At 39.6% G+C, this 19,254-nt stretch overlaps 1 protein-coding gene across 1 annotated transcript in view; it reads left to right on the top strand.

The window, feature by feature from the left end:
* The first annotated feature begins 2,099 nt into the window (after nucleotides 1-2,099).
* The window catches only part of CD36 (CD36 molecule), an 87,958-nt gene continuing 70,803 nt past the window's right edge, over nucleotides 2,100-19,254 (top strand). Inside the window, exon 1 of the mRNA XM_037389607.1 lies at nucleotides 2,100-2,298. The gene's annotated coding sequence lies outside the window, so the exon portion shown is untranslated. The remainder of the gene's footprint in view (nucleotides 2,299-19,254) is intronic.

The raw sequence follows: 19,254 nt of genomic DNA on the forward strand, positions 1-19,254 counted from the left end.
GGGATTCCCTTGACATGATGGCTATATTCTTAAGGCAGAATTCATACTCAACTTGTTGTCCACCATTCAGGTCCTTTTCTGCAAAGCCACTTTCTCTCTGCTCAGCTCCCAGCCTGTAATGCCTCATGGAGTTATCCTGTTCCAGATGCAGGAGTTTGCATTTGCCCTTGAGTTTCACGAGGTTCACGTTGGCCCACTCCTCTGGCTTACTGAGGACTGTCTGAAAGGCAGCCCTGCCCCATAGCATAAGCATAAGCACTGTCCAAAGTTAATGATAAGTAAATTGATCCAGAGCAGTATGCAAGCACACTGGAAATTCAGTGTTTGGGCAATAGCACTATTTACTACTGGAAAAAGTTAACAAGTTACTTGAGTCTTTTCAAGCACAATCGAAAACATATCCTCATAGAAACAGACAAGCATTTAACTCAGAGCAACTCAAGTGTATGATCTAACAATCCCTTAATATTATTCCTATTATGTACCTTGTGAAGCCTTTTCTGGATGCATCACATACTTCCACAGTGATTTAAACATTACGACATATGAAAGATAAGCTTGTTGTAGTTCTTGTGCCTGTAATCATCCGTGTTTACTTCAGATTCCATTTATCAGTGAATCCTGCTGTTTATCCTCTTGCTTCAATCAAATAATAATAATAATAATAATAATAAAAAAATCAGATCTACAGAGCTGTCCTCATGATATTTCAGAAATTAAAATAACTCTAAACATAGCTATTTCAGAAGGATCACATAACTGCAAATGTTCTAGATATCACCCTGGATGTTTTTGTGGTGAAATATCATCTGTGCTTTCCAAGCTATGTAAAAAAGCCTTATTAAATTAGGAATAACTAATATGCTGATAATTGGTAAGAAAAAAATGATGTAGTTAATATCAGCTGAGACACTTGTCTAAGTTTAGTTTAGACACTTAACATGTCTAAGTTTATCAATGCTTCACTTTTTTGTGCTTTTTTTTTTTCATACTATCTCCACATTTTGACAAAGGAAGAATCTTTTTCAGATTTAATATCCATGTTAACCATATTCATTTGAAAAAGGATATGATTGTGGGGTCTTCAGGTCTGTGGTTTCCTTTATAAGCAATATTACTCTTAAACTTCAGGTTCCTGAAATTTTCCATTCTAAACCAACCAACCAACCCAAAAAACACTCATGTTTTTCATGGGAAGAACATATTATTTCTATGAAAAAAATTCAAAAGCAAAGAATACATTGACAGCATACTTAAATTGAAAATATTGCCTTTTTTTCTCAAAATATTAAAAGATTTAGATTATTTTATTTTTATTTGCTCTATTTCTTCCTAATCTTTCTATTTCTTTTTTCTACACTGGATATAAGGGAGTAAAATCTGATTTTTTGAGTACCTCCTCTGCCATTTGTCATCTTCTCTCTAGGAAACTACCAAATAACAAAAGAAAAAAGGAAAACTTGTCCCTTAGCTCTATAGTAGTATCACAGTAATGACACTGTAACATTTGCAAAGCCATTTAGTTAAATAAGAAAGGGGAAAGGAATGGTGTAGTCATTCATTTTTACAGCTTACAGAGGTGAAAAGAAAATGAAGTAGAAGAAGGAAAAAAAATAACATTATAAATGTCAAGAGTAAATATTTCTAAAATAATACAGAGTTGTTACATTTTCAATCCTGTCAAAGAAATTTTTCTCCCAAAATATTGTCATATGCGATAGTTCTTTCTGGTTTTGTGAAAATCTCAAGCGCTCTCTGAGATACATGAACCATACTAGCTTCAGGACGCTCATTAGCCTTGGTTCTAAATTTGCAACACATACTGATGCAATGGAATATGTGACAATATGTGAACAAAGATTATCGAGTGCTGGGTGGGGGCTTTCTGGCTGAGTATCTGTCCAGATAAGACTCACGTACTGTTGGCAAGTTTACCAATACTTCAGATGCACATAGGCTGAGTTCTCACTGAACCTATGCCAATTTTGTGATGTGTGGCTGAGCTACTTATGTTTGGCTTATGAACTGGTCATTCCAAAAGTTTGGAACTTGGTATATAGGTTCGGTTCACCAGTGAAAAAGCAACATCCAGTGCAAAGCTGTAAAAGAAGCCCAAACCCTTCAGTCTCTCCTGAACCAATACTCTGACTCCAGACCACGTTTACAGGATGTCTGTGATATATTTGAAAATGCTGAGCTGCACTGAGCACTGCTGATCTCCCAGTTTCTCACATGAGGACAGCAAATATCTCAGGGTCTAACCTTTCTACAAAGATCAACAAAGACCTCTCTGCTATGGTGAGTTTAAATTTTCTCCTGGCTTATTGATGATTGACCCAAGAAACATAAAAGGAACATGACGTGTTGTAATGAATAAATGATTTGAGGTCTTTGAGCTGATTCACATGTATTTCCCACTGCAGTGTGTGAACTCTCTCCTGCTGACTCCAGCAAGGGGTGCACCTCGTATTTCTGAGGGAAGGAGAGAAAATAAAGGAAAAAAAAAAGAGAAAAAGGGGAATCTTAGCAAGAAAATAGGTGATGCCTGCTATCTCTGCTAAAAGGATTTAGTTTTTAGTACAAGGTGAACAGTCAAGCTTGAAACAATGGGGAAGTATTTTGTCAACATCCCACTCTGAACATTTCCAATTCCCAGTAGACCCAGGTATTAAGACCTGCCAAGTCCCGTGATTTCTTGCACAGCCAGAAATGAACGAAGAGTAAAAGCAAACACAATTCTGATTTTATTGCAGAACTTCTTGAATAACAAACTTTTTAACCTTTGCTTTTGGTGTCAAACTAACATGCAAGGGAAAATATGGAAAAGATGAAAAGATGATTTTTTCTCAGCAGACTGGCCTTCCCTTTTATCTGGCAGGTTTGTTCCAGCTAAGCCAGCCTGTGACTGCAGTCCCTTCAGCAGTATAAAAGCACTCTGCACTGTAACACAGCTGTGTAGTGGCTGGGTAAAATTTGATTTGTGAATGCTGAAGAGGATGTAAATAGGTAGCTTCAGAACTTGGACTGACTTCCAGAATGTCAGCTGCATTGACCTATGCTGTGTGGTGTGTGTCCACAAGATTTCTCTTCCATGAAAGCTGTTGTTGTATTGCAATAAACACTATAGAAAAGACTGTAGAAAAGATTATTCTGCTGCTGAGGTAATGCAATGCATCTGAAGAGATCTTGTTTATTCTGTGTGGATTCTTATAATACATACTCATGGAAGCTGGCTAACATCTGCTGCATATTTGTTCTTTCATTGACACTCCAGGCCATAATAATAGCTAAATAAGATCCTTTATTTTGGTAGTTTCCTAGATAGGATGGTGGTGTTAAATTTTTAAAACCATATTTTGCTGTAACTTTGTGTCACTGTTGAGATGGACACGACACACAAAGGATTGTGCACAAAACCAAAAGGCCAAAAGGCTGTTTATTGTTCTAACAAGGCTTTTTATATATTTCTCAAGAATAGGTGTCTATACATGATTGGTTCACTCACAGACCATTAGTTCATGATGATGGCCTTTTCTTTGCTACATCTTTGATACACTTCTTCTACTTGTGCATCTGGCAGTTCCTTGTCTTGTTGGCTCAGCTTTTCTCAGGACTTTCGTAGACTCTTCAAGGATACACAGGTATCTTTTCAAGGCTAATGTTAAGCTTGCATTCCGATCCCTTGGACCAGCCGGGGTTTCCCACAACTTTGTGTTAGACCTGAATAATTAAAAAATGGAGCATTTCAGCAAAATGTGGTAAGAGAAGAGAGAGAGAGAGAGGTTTCCCGGGGAAACCTGTCTATAATATTTAAATTATTCTGGGAAAACTCTGTCTCCTGCTGTCGCAAAAGGAGTGGTTAGGTCAGGTAGCTTAAAGAATTACCACCAAAGAGTTTAAGTGAAATAGGCTTAATATGAATGTGTGGAAATGCAACTACACAAGATTTGATGGCAAAGTTCACTCTGTTACTTACTGCATGGAGTAAATGCAGAGAGATAAATCAAGCTGAAATCAAGTCAGAATAGAGTTGGAAACAGTTTATAAAGATCAAAGGTATAAAGGGGTAAAGGAGATCCTGTTGTTGAGTCATGAGGTTTAGAGTAGACCCTCTTGCTTTGTAAATTCTCACAGAGTTTAAGTGCAGCTGGATCTATTCCTAGTCTCAAACTTAGACAACAGATTCAATCTAAAGGGGAGAGAGAGGGAGTTCACAGTTCATAAGAATTTAACAGCAAATCAATTTGTTTTAAATCACAAAGTTACATCATTACCTAACTACTTCAAGCTTGTAATACATATTACAGCAAAAGTATATACCTACTAAAAGCTTTCCCTGGAGTTCAGTGAAATACATCTTATGCCTTTGAATTCCTCAGCGGGCAAAGGGTTGAGCTTCGAGGAGCAGGGGTATCAGCCCAGGCCCCATCCTTGACTTTCCGCGATGGTTCCCCTAGTATCACAGACTTAGAGGTTTGCAAGCTCTGAGCAGCATCCTGCTCAGAGGGAGATGCTGGTTGCAGCCCGCTGTGGTCCAGAAGAGCTCACAAGGGGTTTATTTTGGGACTGCTGTTTATAAGGCCGTGACATAATTGGCCTTAATCATCAGCAAATTTCCATCCTGACTGTGACCTGAGTTGGTAATTTTCTCAAAAATTTCAGGAACAGTGTCTCATTCTACACGGTTACCACCTGGGCTATGGTCTGGCAGGAACATTCCAGGGCTGTCAGGGAAAGTAACTGGTTGTTTCCATTCTTCATCCCTGCTTTGACCAGCCCACAGGAGTTCCAGCACGGACAGTGCTGTTCTCTGCCTCAGTTGAGTAGGAGTAACTGGTACAGTCAAGGGATACTTAACTGCCCAACTCATTACTCAAGGCACGGAGAGCTGATCGGCGGCTCCTGAGGTTGTAGAACAGCCTGGAGGAAGGGGAAAAGTGCATCACCACACCTGCTCAGTATAACTTCTGGAAGGAAAGTTATTTCTCCAGAGGAGCAAAGTTGTCTGTTGTTATCTTTGTGGCTTGTAATTGTTTCAGCCTTTGAGTGAGCCCTATGTGTTGTCATCTTCTGTGTTCAGATCTGCTTAACTTTCACATGTCTTCAATCAAGATACCCTAAAGTACTTTCTGTCTTGATGGTATCCTGAAATACTGTGAGATAGAAGCATGACCTACCTCATCCTGACCTGTGCACCATGTGGAGGAAATACTGGAAATTTTCACTCATTGGGGACTGTGAGAATTAATGATTTTTTAATATTCTTCCATTCTGCTAACAAAGCAGTGTTGCAATTAATACAGCTCTAGCTGACACTTCGTCTAGAAAAATATGTATTGTCCTGGGAAGAATTCAAGGGAAAATGGAAATGATATCATTCTTCTTCGCTCCCACTCCCATTAAATAGGAACTTAAAAGCTAAGCATTTCTTCCTGAGCTGGGATGGCCTCCACCCCAAAAATGTTCTGTTCTTAGGTAGGAAAACAAAACCAACATGTTTTTACTCTCCTGAAAGGAATGAGCACAGATCAGACTCCCTAGGTATTTGGAAAAGGAGATCCTAAGAACATATGTTAAGAACTCCACCCACATACAATAAGTAGATGGGAAAAAAAGTAAACCTCTGAATACTCAGGTCTCATAGGAAATGAGGCCAGAACTTAGGGGCAAAGGAAATGGAAGAGCGTACAAGACTAGCCAGATGTTTTGTGAATAACAATAGTAACTAAGTGTTGTTCCACAACAGATCACAGCTGGGAGTGGGTCTCTGTCTTTGATGGTGTCCAACTGCAACTGCCTAAAAGGAGGTGTGAACCTCATTTGGTAATTATAGAATAACACGTTGAGATGGGGAATGCCTCTTTACCTTCAGACAGCACATTAGTTTATGCCTTCAAGAGCAATGTTTTTGTTCCTCAAAACCACACGATCATTTCCAGAATTAAATATGCTTCCAGATTTATACTCAAAGTTGTAGCTTTAAGTAGAATTACTTTCTAGTCTCCTGAGGTCTTGTTCTATTGGCATCTACTTTGTGCAAATGTCTCCCTCCGTAATTTCTTCTCTTTCCAGCATTTATCATGTCTCAAAGTTGTCTTTATTTGAGTCTGCTGCCAACTGAAGTGCAGAACAGAATCTGCCAGTTCTTTGGACAGAATATGTTTTCCCATTTGCTCATCTGAATAGTTTTCTCAACAAAGATTCTGCAGCTACTTAAGACACTCTGGAATAACTTGAGTTATCCCATATTATAGTGTCCCATTTGTTTGCTCTGGCAATTGATTTTATGTTTTCTTATTTATTATTAAATCTGTTGTGGCAGTACTTTCATGTGGTGCAGGGTGAGATTTCCTTCAGAAGTCTCTGGAGTGCCCGTCCCTTATTTTAAAGTCTTGTGCAGCTGGCAAGCTGTGTTGCTGATATTTCACAGAACTCTGTCAGGCTCTTTATTTATCTATGTGCCCTCTGGTGCTCCAGAGTCACCCTGATGGAAAGTCATGTCTGGGTTGCAGTGCTGGCTGGATGCCATGCACTGCCCTGTGTGATTCCAGCTCCATGGAGGGGGACTCACATACCTGTCCTGGTCCTGCTGGCTGAGCAGTCACACCTCATGCTTCAGCATGGTGCTGTGCTTGGGTCTTAGGTTTCATTTGCACCTGCTCAGTTTTTAAGTCACTGAACTACAGACACTTCAGGGATGGACTCCAGCAGTTGTGATCAAACTCCTCATATATATATATATATATATATATATATATATGTACACACATATATATTCAACCCCATATTCTGTCTGGATTTCCATTTTGTAGGTAAACCATTCCCTACATATACAGCTTATGCAGGTTGCCTTTCCAGATGACTGGCTCTCCTGAATTATCTTGTGGCATGTGACAGAAAGAAATAACCCTCACTCAGTATTTGCCCCCTACCCTCAGTTATCTGTTGAATTTATAGGCAGCAGCTATATTAGTAAATTCAGGAGTGCTTGGCAATTGTCCTGGAACTGGTTTGTCTGTGCTTGTAAATTGTTAGGACAGTGCTGGTAAAGAATTTGCTGAGTTTATGACATTCCCTGGACAATTCGTAGACTTGGCTTGCCAAAGAAAATTGGCACAACTCTAGGCAGATTACTTACAACCTGTTTGGTTTGAAGGCTGTGACAGTTTATTAATAGACTTGAGGTGAACTGTGATCATTGTTCTCAGTTACTGTAGGTGTGAGCTATACATTCTGAAGTTGATATGATAGAAAGGACAAAGTGTTTGCAAGCTGTCTCGTGCCCAGCCTTTCTGGATCTTGACTCTAAAAGACTTGTGCATTACACCTTCCTGTGCTTCCTGTCAGTGTTAAGTGTGAAAACAGGCTGAGGTGGTTTCTATGCCCACAACATGCACAAATGTGCAATATGGGAAGTGGGAGTTTTGCTTACAGAAGGAAGAACCACTTAGATCACAGGTGTGATCCAAACTTTGGTGGAGTTTCTCCTGTATGTTATACAATACTAACATGGTATTATTGTATTGCTTAGCTCCTTTATGTCAGGATGTTGGCTGCCAAGATGGTTTAGCTTCCTGTATTTTTTAACCTTCATTATGGCCATCTCTCCTTTCCACCCATCTGCTGAAATCCCTTGAATTAAGAGTACCTTTAGCATAGAAATAGGTTTAGAAAACAAAAGGTCAGTAGCAGCATTATTTCTTTTGTGACTTCATTAATATCTCTGACTGTTAGAGCAAATTAGTCAATGAATGGCAGACAAGCGCTCCCAAGAATGCACTTCTCTTCAGATGGCTGCAGCATCCTACTTATTTTACAGTACTATCTATGCTGATGTGTGTGTGTGAGGAAGCCAGTACCTGTGTCCTACAGGAACACAAAGACTATGTAGCAAAGAGGTCCTTTCAGTGCTGTCCAGGTATCTAGCCATTCCTTTCCACTTCTGCTGCAACCCTAAGCACTATCAAGTAAGAAGTAGAGCAGCCTATTTTTGTAGTTTGCCCACCAGTTTATTTCATAATTTCTTCCCCTGATTTGTGGGGAAAGCTTGAGGTTAACATCTGGAAAAGTGCTGCCTTCAGAAGTGAACAAGCAATGATGAGCTCCCTGCTACTCTGTTGGAATTATTAGTCTGCCTCTGGTCTGTGACTGCATCAGTATCTGCAACCAGTTTGGGTCAAGGTGCTATTCAGCCACCTGCTCAGCATCCTCCCTGTGTCATCCTCTTGGAACATATGATCCTATATAGTAAGGGTAAATTGTGAAAATGTCTTGCCACTTCCAAGATCTATGACTGAGGAAAGTTTTTGGGAAAACACCAAATAACAAAGAAAACCAGATGATAAATCACTGTGAATAGAGGCCTACAGTGTAGGCAATACAGTCCTTTTCCTCTCTCTCTTTTTTTTTTTTTTTTAATCAGCAATATCACAGTGGCCAAAGGTAAAAATGTCGAGTTCTGTGAGAACTGTAAGAGTAGGAGGAAAAGATGTAACCTTTAATGTGTCCAGAGAAGGGCAATGAAGCTGGTGAAGGGTCTGGAGCACAAGTATGATGAGGAGCGGCTGAGGGAACTGGGGATGTTTAGCCTGGAGGAAAGGACACTCAAGGGAGACCTTCTCGCTATCTACGACTACCTGAGAGGAGGTTGTAGCAAGGTGGGTGACCGTCTCTTCTCCCTAGCAAGAAGTGATAGGACAAGAGGAAATGGCCTCAAGTTGTGCCAGGGGAGGTTTAGCTTAGAAATTAGGTAAAAATTCTTACTAGAAAGGTTTTCAAGCATTGGAACAGGCTGCCCAGGAAGGTGATTGAGTCACCATCCATGGAGATCTTTAAAAGATGTGTAGATGTGGCATATGGGTTAGTAGTGGACTTGGCAGTGCTAGGTTAACAGTTGGACTCCATGATGCGAAAGTTTTTTTCCAACCTAAATGATTGTAACTATATCTAGACATATCCAAAGACAGAAGAGGATATTTCTCTGACATGTGTGTACTTTGGGAAATATCATGTTCTCCAGGGGTATTTCTAATTATGTGACAACTATGCAGAAAACTGAGAGGTCCTATTGCTTTATCAACATTTGGTAGCCCAAGATGCCATTTTGAGCATCCTGTTTGCACAAGTTTGTATCTATGAAAACAAAACAATGTTTGTAGATTATATCATATTCTATAGCATATACACAAAGTGCACATTTGTGTAGAGGTAACAAAAATAGATATGAATGCATATTAATAATAATTGATTGTTCACTTTTATATTGTGTTCTTTACTGATAAATCATTAGGATTGTGAATGCTTAATAAAACTACATTTTGTCACCGCCTTTACAATGTTAAAACTTATTTGTTTACATTCATTGAAACTGTCTGCAGATGTCTGCAGTGTACATGCCTGCATCTGAGCAGTCACCTTCCATCCTTTTCATAGGCAATGAAAAATAATAGGTGTTTCCAGAGTTCAGTGTCCTCTCACATTTGCAGCATATAGTGTAGAGGCCTCATCTTTTTCTGCTAAAAATCTTCAGCAAGAATGCTATCATCTTTTTTTATCTATCTGCAGTGCTCTCACTGTTACTCTCACAAAGGTTCTTCTGAGCATGGTTCTCATCGGAAGCACATCTTTTGCCTCAGAGCCCTCCAGCTTTTTGCCAGTGCTTCAAATTCAGCAGTTCTCCAGGGAGAATTAGTGTCCTTCTCCCATGCAACTGTCTGGTGAAAGATTTCTTTACCACAGAAGCTAAGGATGAACTGTTTTTCTCAAAACCATTGGACAAATGACAATGTCATCAATTCCAGAGAGACTCCAAGAGCCAAAGTTCAATTTCTTATTTTAGGAAGGCACTGTGTAAAGATCTCGAAGTTAGGAGCCTTTCCTGACCTCAGTGTGTGAACATATTTGCCTCGTTACTGGAGGTTGCAGCAGTGGTCAGTGGCAGTCACTCTGGAGACATCCTGGTAAACTCTGAGACCTGCTGGACAGATGGTCCACGTGAATCTCATAAGCGGCTCCAAAAAAGTATGGAAAACTGACGGAAAATTGGACAACGGCCAAAGCTAGTGATAATTTCATACACACTGGAATAGGAGTGATAAGATGAAATAATTTTATTGATGGAAATCTGTATCATGAACACAAAATAAGGAAACAGTGATCAAGAACAACAGGCAGTGTCCCTGTGATGATAGCTACATGTATCTTTGTGTTGACGAGAGCTTCTTTGTGTGTGTGGTGATTTTTTTTTTCCCTATTCTGCATGCAAGATAACACATTTAATTTCACTTTACTAGATTAATTGTATAGTCCAGCCATCCATCTAGGTCTCACTTTTGAATGGACATTTTTATGTCAGAGGTTATAACTAATTAATAACTAAGAATGAAATCCATTTCTGGAATAATTTCTGTGTGGTCCATGGACCTGTAGTCTGTAGTTTGTGAACAAAATATTTGTTCAGAACTCACAGCTTTCAAAATGGAAAAAACCCAAACCAAAACAACAAAAATAAGACAGAATTGTTTTACCTTTCAGAAAAAAACAAATGAGCTTTACAGGCAAATGAAGTTGGCTACTGTGTGTCTGACCACACAGACTTATAATCCACTACAGAAAAACATCTGTTTTACTACAGGCCAAGTTCTGAATTGTTTTAAGCCTGTGTGGGTGTACACAGAAATTACATAGAAAAAACCTAGAGGCGTAGCTCCAGGGGCAGGAGAATGTCAAAAGCCTCAGTTCTCCATATATACTAAGGGAAAGAAGAAAGTGGATATACAGATATCTTCTGAATGTGATGCCTGTCTTAGAGTTGCAAATTTGTCATAACAGGCATACCTGAAAGGAATATCCTGATAATATCCAAGTCAACATAGTCAAGGACAGTTCTTCCCAGAGACAGCATTGCACTGCTGAAATACAAGAGGTTTCATACAAGACAGTGCTCGGTTCCATCGTCTCCTTAGAGAAGCCTCTTAGAGCCAAGTGCAGAAGCTCATAATGGAGGCAAAAGTCTAGAAATGCCTTCTTTCTCCTTGTTACTCATTTTCTTATTTAAAATGTCAGGGGCAATCTAGACAAAAATGTTGTATACATTCACCTTACCATTTTGTAAGTAAACACCAGATGAATGTAATGTGCAACAGGCCTCCACTATGCCCTAATTTGTACAGGAAATACACAGGAAAATTGTTTTGAAGTATTTGTTAAATGTAATATATGCAACCTGAAAGAATGACCATAAAAATTATTTTATTTGTAATAGTTTTGACAACATAGATGCATTTTTCCTTTACTAATTAATAAAGCATATACAAAGGGGTTATGGTGTAAGTAAGAAAGCAAGACAAGTTGTATTAAGCATTAGGAAAAAATGAGCTTATAGAAATAATGCTCATAGTGAAAAAAATATTAGATTTCTTTTAAGTTTGGAAAAAAGACTAACAAGGAAAAAGTGTGGAAGTGATCATGATAGCCTAAAAGTAGCAAGTATGCATTTTGAGGAGGATGAAGATTATATGCTCAGGTCAGGAAATAGAAAAGATAATCATAATTTATAACAAGGAAGGTTTCCATTAGATTTAATGAAACCCTTCTAACTGGTTTGGTAATTTAGCACTGGGACAAGCTATAGATAAAGGTTATGGAAATCCCTTTGTTTTATAGGAACAAATAGCATTAATTTCTACCAGACACTGTTATGGCACACTAAAACCAACCATATTTAACCCACAGAGTCAGAATGGAACTGCTTTTGTTGTCACATGCACTCCTACATTTCAGGACTTGTGGTGTCTTTATAAGAATTAGGGGAAATTTCAAGATTTTGTTTCAGCAGCATTTCTCTCCTCTTTCACATGAACCCTAATGTGCCTTTACACAAAACTTGTTCAGTGACTTCTTCTTCCTCAAATAGTCTTTTTGGCTACTTGCAAAGACTTTCATGATAGTTTCCCTTTCCTTCCTGAACGTTACACTGAAATATTGCACCACAAGCCTTAATGATGTATGCCAGATTAAAGCATAGCTGTTTACTTTAAAGGAAATTACAAGGATTTCAAAAACTTTTTTTAGCCTGAGGATTTTTCCTACAATGTCTAATCGTGGCCATGCATTGCTTCTAAGAGGAATCCAGGGCTCAAAGAGGAGTCCAGAGTGAACAAAACAATATCAAAGAAATAGAAAGCTGTGTAAGAAATTCATCCAGAATAAATGAGGAGTGCCTGGTTACCTCAGTATGCAGTTGTTAGTCTGATCCAGATTCAAAATTCAGACTTTGACCACCTGAATTAGCCACCCTAGTGTGTAGGAGGGCTCACCTGGACCTGTGAGGTGAGTCAAAGCACTGAAGTTGGGCACCAATGTTCATGGTACTATCAGTGGTAGGAGGCCGTCACCTCCAGGAGAGATGCTCAGCTCTCCAAAGAGGTGCTGAGTGTGAAATGTAGCTTAGACTTATCCACCAAGAACAAGACGGTGTGAAGAAGATCATAAAGTAACATGGCTCTGTAAGGTAGTGGTTAGCTACCCAGTAATGAATAGGCACTCAAGAATCTATCTATCTATCTATCTATCTATCTATCTATCTATCTATCTATCTATCTATCTATCTATCTATCTATCTATCTATCTATCTATCTATCTATCTATCTATCTATCTATCTATCTATCTATCTATCTATCTATCTATCTATCTATCTATCTATCTATCTATCTATCTATCTATCTACCTACCTACCTACCTACCTATCTATCTATCTATCTATCTATCTATCTATCTATCTATCTACCTACCTATCTATCTCTATCTATCTATCTATCTATCTATCTATCTATCTATCTATCTATCTATCAATCTACCTACCTATCTACCTACCTATCTATCTACCTACCTACCTACCTACCTACCTACCTACCTATCTGTATGTATGTCTGTATGTCTGTCTGTCTGTATCAAATCTATTACTTATCAACTGGTAAAAACAGCAGAAGAAGGGTATGAAGGGTTTTCTCCCCTATTTTTTGAAAGTTAAGCTCACTTTTAAGGTCTGAATTGTAATGAGAGTTAGGTGGGAACCTCTGTAACTGTTCTGATCAAGATAATTTGAAGGACCTTGTGGCATATGATATAAATGTCCTCTGAACCTGTCTGTGTTCAGGGTTACACTATGCTGGAGAGTGAACATTTGGGTTCTATTTATTCATCTCAAACCTCTTAATTGGTCTTCAGGTTTATCATTGGCACCAAAGTTGGTGATCTAAATCTTGTCCTGCATGTTTTTCACAATAGGAGCAAATCAATTTGGGTAAGCCCTATTACCTTATTACCTATGAATGGAACTTTACTTCAGAAATTCCTAGGATGTTTTGCTTTTTAAGGATGTCTGTAAGACTTCAAAACAGCTATTAAGGTAAGGAAATTGTTTAGCTGCTTTCTGTCGGTTTCCTTCTTTTGTTGAACCTTTAATAAAGAACCAGGACATTGCTTAGGTGGTGAAATGAAACACAGGTGGTGGGCTGAAACCTCCTTGTATTTATGTCAATGTAGTCATTTTATAATTCCTAATCTTCCTTCCCTCCCATCTCCAATTGTTTCATTAACAGTTGACAATTTCTAAGAGCCTGGAGAGTTTTGCAAGTATGGAGCTGTTCAAACAAATTGCAGGGAAGCCTCATGTTACGCAGACAGTCAGAAAAGATACAATGCAGCAGTAACTTTGTCAGTTACCGGCTGGTTTGTCTGGCATTTCTGCTCAGTTCTAAGCAGAAAAAGACCTGGTACCTACTTGGTGCATTTAAGTGCTACAGTAGCACCAGGTATAAAAGCATCGTTGGTGATGTGTGAGGGTCTCCAATGGCTCATGGAAAGTAGAAGCTGGCTTTTCACGTTGGTAGCAACTAACTGATTAGCAAGAAATTTATAAGCATAAATACATGCTTTGCTTCTGGAAAAGCTTTCAGAAATTCTGTTAACAGTGCTTATGAAGCATATTGCTGTTCATCTCTTCTATCCAGCCTCACATATCAGCCTCTGGAATCAGAACCTTTTGCTGTCTTGTTTCTTCACAACTGTAGAGGAGCAGTAGAAATGCACATACCACTTCATTCTAGTTTCTTATGTATTTCTCCCTCGCCTCTATCTTTTCCTCAACTTCCAACCCTTAGTTTCATGGCATTGCACCCAGGAGGTGGAGGGATCTAAAGCTAAACCGGGACTGGGCAAGGGGCTTCCTGGAGCCCTGTACTGATGCTGGACCTGAAATGGGGGACTTGGTGCTTATGAGCATCCAGCTAACACCAAATGATGCAATTAATTTGCGGGTAATTCTGTATTAGAGCCTCTGATGTGCCCAAACAGGAGTGGAAAAAGAATATGAAGAATGAGTCAGTCCACCCTGTCTGGGCTATGGCTCCCTCAGAAGGCCTGCTTAAATGGGTTTTTCTTACTATGAAGAAGGGTAAAAGTGTTTTAGCCTACAGAGAGTGCTAACAACCTCCTGTTTATCTCAGTTACCCAAACCATAGCAAAAACCAGTTACCCAAACCCAAACTCCTGTCTGGACCATTATTGGTGCCCATTCAAACGGTTCTAACATTGAAGTAATAAGCAAAAATATGTGCTAAACAGCCCTGAATCCTTTTCAGGCTGAGTCTGATCCTGTGGGTTTGATGTTTATCTGCGTCCACCTAGACCAAATTCTAAAAATGTAAGTCATGTTTCATCATGTGGTAGCCATCTAAAAGCCCTACCTTCAATCCCAGCAGAAACATTTTCCCTTGCTCCTCTGCCAGATTATGCTGTTGAGGGCTTCAGGGTTAAACTCATAATAGCTATTGAAAAAGAGAGTGCTGTGGAACGTGCCAGCTTTTTTGTACATCACTTATCTTCACAGGGCCTCAGAATAACAGTCAAGCCCGTTATTTCGGTGTGTTGTATTAGGCAGTCAAAACAGGAGGAGGCTGCTCTGCAGCATGTATTCCACTTGAGACCTCCAATGAAGCAGCAGAATTTGGGATGCTGTTGTCATCTTGGTTATGGGCTCTCCACTTCCTCCTTAGTGACTTCTTCAGATGAACTCAGTATGGGACCCTCCCAGTCAGGGACAATGAGGAGGACAAAGGTTATATATGACTAAATCCTTGGGAGGATACACTGTGCGGGTCCTCCTAAGATCTTCCAGGGTTTATGTTTGAATAATATGAAGAGTATGTATGCCCATAGCTCAAGCCACAACCCACCACCGTACTCCCCATCCCCAAACTGATAAAGTCTCTCTCTCTCGGCTACAAGACCTTTTTCTTCCCCCATTTTGCCTGAGGTTTTGGCTTAGACATGAGATTAGAAACAAAACCAGATTTTTTTTTTAAAAAAAGCTGAAATCAGATATTTTTTTTTTTTACTGGACTTGATGATATAGCTGACTGAAGCGAAAAATTTAAAGGAAAAGCCAAATACATAATTGCTTTAGAAAATGTTAAACTAAACCCACACACTTCATAGTAAGAAAGAAAGAGATGGAGAATCAGTTTCTGTATGCAGACTGAGAAGGAGGGTTTGAAATCCCCAAGCCCAGCTGTTTCACTTGTTTGGAAAAGTACTGAAACAGAGTTAGACACACAAATGCATCTATATTAAATACATTTATAAATAAAGTTTTCTGTTAGGGTGAGTTTTAGAAGTAGTGTTCTAAGGAAGAGAAGAGCTATGTCCTCTAATGGAAGTATCAAATTAAATGAAAAGTGTGAAGCTACTCTTAGAGAGGTAAGGGTAATGTAATCCTCTAGGGAAGATTTCAGAGGAAGCAGGTTACACTGTCCCCCACTTCATGCTATGCTACATCTTCCCTTTTAAATGTCATGTAAAGCATTTCATAGGAAGAGCTCTGACATTAAACCTCGAATCACTGGATTCATCTTTGTTTATTCTGGAGGCACAAATACTTAGGGTTGTCTCAAAGTGGCTTTCTAGACCCTACACTTGCCTGGCACAGCAGTTCCCCACCTTGAATATATGCAAGAGAGACAGGTCAAACCTTGGAGCTAACGCTGAATCTAGTTGCTCTAAGAAATAGACCCAGGGTGTGTGTGGAGGCTGGCTGGGGCTGAGCAACCCCCACTACAAGGAGGGAAGAGGAAGCTAGTGGGAAAATGCGTGGAGCTGGGCTTGCTTCTGCCTCCCAGAAGACTGGGAAATAAAGGATGGTTCCTGGTGCTGGGCAGGAGCTCCCCTTTCTCCTCTCCCCAGCACAACGCATCAGCCTGCTCACCACAGAAACATAAACCATCTTTGCAAGGCTCCAGCATCATAAACAACAGTAAGAGAGAGGGACAGCTGTGGTGGTTTTCTGTGTCTGCTTTCCTAAGACACTGCCTACATTTCCCATGACTAAATTAATCACCCATAGAGGCAAGTTAATATTGTACACCGTAACTGCGATTGTGAAGTCTTTCTGTTAAAGAAAGGAGGCAAGCTAATTCCTCAGAACAGCGCTGGCAGAAATGGCAGTGGGCAGCTACTCAAGCTATCAATGATTTATCTCAAGTACAATCTATTTCTGGCAAGGCAAAGCCCAGCGTGAGCTGATTTACCTTTCCTTATGTCAATAACATGTTTATTGTTATTAATCCGATCTGATGAGTGTTTCCTTTTGGAAAACTCATCAGTTATTTCTATAAAAATTGCAAACCATTGTGCTGCTTCACTTGGAACATTCAGTACTCTGGAGTCCCTATCTAGAGCCTGTTCCTGCTACACCTCTTTTCAGTGACTGTCTCCCAAAATGCCATGCCACCTCTCCTCCTTTCCTGGCTGTGCAAGTGCTTTTCTTCTTCTGCTGTTCAGGTTCATGCTCCTAGTTTGATTGTGTATATTATAAGAAACGGGTGTAAGGCTTCACGGAAATAAAATGTAAGATTTATTGGAGTTTGCCCCTCAGCACAGGGACACACATCTGACTGGAGGAGTTTGTGCCCTGGAATAGTCAGAATTTCCCTATTTCATTTCAGAGCAGTGGCCCTCCCTTTTATACTGGGTTGTTTGAGTTATTTGGGGACTCCTGCAGTGGTCCTCTTTCCCTTTTCCCATAGGAGTAGACAAAATTATGACCGGTGTTGATGGCTCATTGCTGTCACTGAAATAACACACCACTGCATATTTTTCAAAACCAGAATGCACCTTTCCCCCACTCTTTTAAAATGTAAATGGATTTTAGTAAGACTGGGTAATATAGTCATAGCTATTGTCACAGACAGGGCCAGCATCCTTTGGCATCCATCCCTGGCTGGCATCCATTTATTTTTCCAGGAATGCTTAACAGTCTTTTAATAATACATTTCCTCATATTGAATACACTTTATATCCTGTGCCTTGGTTCTTGGAGGTGTCGCATGCCGGTCTGAGACCGGAGCATGGCTCTGTTTGTATTCTCGGGAACAGAATTAAGACTCAAAATGGAGTCAAGAGCCAAGGAACTTTATTTGCCCAACAATACATCTGTGAATGCAAAGAGAGAGAAAGCAAGAGATAGAGAGAGAGAAAAGAAGGAAAGAAAGAAGGAAAGAAAAGGAAAGAGTTCAGAGCAATAGCTACACCCCGGAGCTGCAGCGTCCCGACAGTCCAATTAGTTTCCAAGTCCGGTGGGGGAACGTTCTGCCCGATGTCAGTTGGTTCCATGTTTTTATAGAGTTTTTACAAGCTGTTCTGCTTAACCACATCTTCCACCTGTCAATGGTGTACGTGCCCAACATCAAGGGGCCTCCAGGCACCTTGACCCCCTCACCCCAAGTCTTGGCGCATGCACAGGGGTTTGGTTAAGTTTTGCAGGATCAGCCTCCCCCGTTGCTCCAAGACGTCAGTCAGTTTCCTCCTTTAACAATGTATAGATAAACCTCTGCGGTGGCAGTGGTGTTATATTCCTGCCTGAAATCTCTTTCGTGGCAGTGGTGTTATCTTCCTGCCTTAACAATTTATTCACTGTGGTAATGGCATGAGTTTCCTGCTATAGCAACGTTGAGACAATACATCTGCTGTGGCGATGGTGGGTCTCATCAGCACAGTTTCTCACAGGAGGTTGTAAGCAAGGTCAAGGACTTGCATTTCTCATAGATGATTTTCTGTTGCCTTGGTTGTGATTCTGTAATCAGTGAATGGTCCTTCTAAAATTTTCTTGCCCATTATGCACAACTGTTGGATATTGCTTTCTAAGAAGGAACATGTTGGGGGGAATTTCCTTGAATGAACTAAACCACATCTGGCTGTTCTTTCTCATAATGATTTTCTGGTTGGCACAGTGAATAAGTTTAGGTATTTCCTGAGATGTGTTGTGAAAGTAATAATTTCAAATGCTACTTATCTGAATTCTTCATTCTACTGTTTCAACCGAGAAGTGATTACATCTTCTATTAGCAATGTAATTTCATAGTGAGATATTTAACTTCTTTTGAGAGAGGCTAAATGGCTTTTACTTAGAAAAACACAGTTGCTCTGGTGTCTTTACTTGAGTACGCTGTATTTCATTGTTATAAACAGCATAAAAATATCAGAAAATGTTCATGGACTATACTGAAATGATGTATATGTGTGATTTTTAGTAAGCTTTAATGTTTTAGTTGTATAGAAACTGGATATAAACCAGTACAGGCTAATATTTAGTGTCAGCTCACCTCTGATTTATTTGCATACATTTGTGTCATGAAAGCCAATGAAGTAATTCAAAGTTTCTGGAAAAATTAGATACTCTGTAGAATAACTTTATTTCTTAACAATCTGCTTTTAGGAGCTGTTTTGAATAAGCAATGTAGATTTGTGCTTGTCTTCAACATGATTCTGGAAATTTGATGCACATAATTATTGACAGGCAGAACCAGGCTTGATATAGCATCTTCTGAATAAATAGGGAACATTTTCATTTTGGTGTTTCAGGTAACAGTTCCTAAATTTAGTCTTTTAATGCTTACTGGACTGGAGTTTTGAAACCTTCCTTACAGCAGTATCAGATATTGGAGGGTATAAGTTTATGCTTTTTTACCCATTAAGTTGCCAAGTTAAACTGAATGAATTTTCATTACTGTGTCTGTGAATTTCTCTTCTGTTGCATTATGCCAGCATTGTAGCTGCTGTGATTTGGTGAAAAATGGGAGAAAAGAAAAAAAAAAAAAGAGAGAGAGAAAAATCTCAAAACATCCAACCCCAAAACCTCTTGCCAGCTGTTAAGGGCATGCTCCCAAGTTGTACTTGCCTGATTCGCTGTCACTGGT

Source organism: Falco rusticolus, chromosome 5, assembly GCF_015220075.1.
Source record: "Falco rusticolus isolate bFalRus1 chromosome 5, bFalRus1.pri, whole genome shotgun sequence".
Lineage (NCBI taxonomy): Eukaryota > Metazoa > Chordata > Aves > Falconiformes > Falconidae > Falco > Falco rusticolus.